Here is a 3,210-nt window from a genome sequence, read left to right on the forward strand (position 1 = left end):
ATCATTCGCTCTTTTTTATCTCCTTCAAGTTGACCAAGTTCATATAAATATCTTACAGTCACATTACCTAGTACTGGCTGTTTTGAGAAAGAGTCGTTGTATTGGTTCGTGTGGGGTTTTATTGTGATTGCATTGATGGGTTTCATAAACATTCCGCGAGTAATTTCATTATTTAATGCAGCCATCACACTCGGAAGTCTTGCAATCCATTCATGAGATCTCTTGTCCGCCTGCACTTTGTTAAGGTTTATTTCCTGCGCGTATTGATATCTAAACAAACGCTCAGAAAGTGTTCGATTAAATCGATCAACTAATGCATAATCACGATGAATTGCGGTATGTCCTCGTCTGATTGTGACGTTATGTTGTTTCATCAGAGATTATACTGCACCAAGAAATTCTTTGCCTGGATCAACCTGTAGCAATTGTGGCCATCGTAGATCGCCACGTTGATAAATTAGTTCAAACGCAGATGCAACTTCAGTTGCTGTTTTAGTTAATAATGGTTCTGCTTCTTTATATCGACCTGCAACGTCAACGACAGTCAACGCGTATTTATATGTGCGCGATTGACGTTTACAAATTTTAATAGTACCTTCTGGAGAAAACAGGATATCTGCCTGATAAACCTCATTGGGAGTGTTGACATTAAAATGTGCGTACTGAACATTTTAGGTGGTGGTAGATAAATTTGCCATATTGCTTGTCGTGCTAACCAATTTGCAGCAACAGAACGTGCGACATTTTCTGCATCAACAAGTTTACTAATTACTGTTCTACATTTCCAATATCCTCTTGGGATATAATAAATCGATTCGATTATTATCATACTAATCGGCCGACTAATTACCAGCCCCTAGCACTAGTTTACATTTCACAGCCGATTTTACTAGGAAGCTAGCAATTTTTTCTGCGACAGATTTCATTTTATGGAATTTAACGAGTGAATCAACTTCACATCTGCAAAATGTCGATTTGGTAAATCTTTATTTTCATACGCAACTTCAAGAACGTGACATGCTCGATCAATCGCATTTACTGGATACTCTCCAGGTCTTGGTTTGTCTCGTTCGTCAAGTCGGATATCAAGTCGGGTTCCACGACCACAATAATTATATCCAGGAAGATGTTTTTCTCCTGGGTATTTAGCCCATGGAACCATTGGAATTTCCCCACTGAAGAAGTGATATCTCCACCTGTTTTATTAGAGATAAATTTGTATTTACTTGTTCACATTTTATACACTTGTCTGTAAGTGCACGCTTTTTATTTTCTGTTATTATTGTTGTTAATCCACTGGTGGGGTGGGTGTTCTACATTGAACACAGTATAAATTAATATTATTTTTCATATTTCTATAATATGGATAATTGACTTCTCAGCGACATGAAAGCAAGTACCAGTCAAGCATCATGCAGCGCTACCAATTTCTATCAGAGCAATGATCATAGGTTCACCTGGGTCTGGTAAGACGCAATTATTGCTTAATCTGATAATGAGATGGCTCAAGTGGGATAAGTTGTATTTAGTGGCACCATCCGTAGATGATCAACGATGCTACAATGAGCTTAAAGATTGTAATGAAGAAGCGAAATCGCCGGATGAAGACGGTAATGACGTTATTGATTTTATAACCGATGTTGATGAAGCCCCAACTGTAGATGACCTCTATGGACTTATTAATAATCTCGAAGTATATGATAATGTGATGCTGGACAATCAAATCCATCTCGAATAATTTCTCGAGTTCAGGCACAAAAATACTGACGTGATTTATTTTGCTCAACGATACACACAAATGAATATAGTGGTCAGATATAAATGCAATCTTTTATTTCTGTTTAATGGAATTGTTACACATACCCTGCGAAACATTCATCAGACTTGGTGTTCAGGGAACGTGGATATGACTAAATTCAGAAACTTCTTTTCGAAAGTGCAAGCTACCCCACACGGACTTATCATGATAAATTTACATGATTCTCGGTCGTGATATCGTAATAGGTCTCGATAAAAACTATTGATTGAGAGAAACAGAAGCAGGGAGGGGACGACCAACAGTGAGTGTCCGGGTAGGTAAACAAACACGAAAACACAGGCGTCAAAGATAAAATAACCCAATTAGAAAAGTCTCGGTCGGTGACGCTTGGGTGTCATCGTCGTAGGAAAGGTTATTTTCTTCTAAAAAGCGGTCTTTTTACCCTACCTGCTGCTGGAGAAGAGAGGAAAATCATTAAAAGGATTAAGGACGGGAGGACGTGTAGAAGTAGTTGCATCAGTTTCATTTCTACAACTTGTACTATCCAGACTGGCGAAGAAAAGAATATATATATATATATATATATATATATTATATATATATATATATATATATATATATATATATATATATATATATATATATATATATATATATAGGTAGACCTAATCCATGTAGTAAACGTTTGTAGCATTAAAAACAAGGTTAAGTCAATTATTCATAGCCTCGCAAGTTGCTATATGGTTAATGAATTGTCTTTACTGTTTGGTGAATTTGTTTATAGCAACGGCACTTTTTCCGGGTAGAACTGCTACTTTTTTGTGGTGAACATGCCAGATAATTTGAGTCTTTGAGTCTTACCTACAACAGCTTGTAAAAAGGAAAAACAACCGTAAAAAACCAGTGGATTTCTCCCCCGATATGTCATCTATTTTCGTGGACTGTTGACAATCTGTATAATAACCTCGCTTCAAGATAATTCAAGAAAATAATGCATCTAAAATTAACCTTTTGCATACAATATGCGTAACAGTAAATGATTTTATGTATAACTCTGGCCTTTTGTTTTATAACATCATATAAATGATGTGTGTATTTACCTTTGGTGTCACTGAATACCTATAATACCTATTTTCGTTTTCGAACCGTTAATTTATGTTTATCTTAGTACTGACATGCCTGCCAAGATAATGCCTAAGTCGCCAGAAAATAACAATGGAAGTATATCTTGATCATAAATAGTTACACAAAAGCCGAGTATATATTCTTGTTCATTTGTACAAATAACTTGTTTCTGAGACATTATTGACTTATTTAATACATCTATTTACACGATTTCATGATGCTATATTATTTTGTTTATTTAGTTTTTGTTAATGTCCAGTAAATTAAACTTAATCCTATATGAATCGCAAAATATGCACCATTTCTCAATTTCAAAGAAATCGCAG

This window comes from Sinohyriopsis cumingii, chromosome 10 (genome assembly GCF_028554795.1).
Source record: "Sinohyriopsis cumingii isolate HCF-2022 chromosome 10, ASM2855479v2, whole genome shotgun sequence".
Classification (NCBI taxonomy): Eukaryota; Metazoa; Mollusca; class Bivalvia; order Unionida; family Unionidae; genus Sinohyriopsis; species Sinohyriopsis cumingii.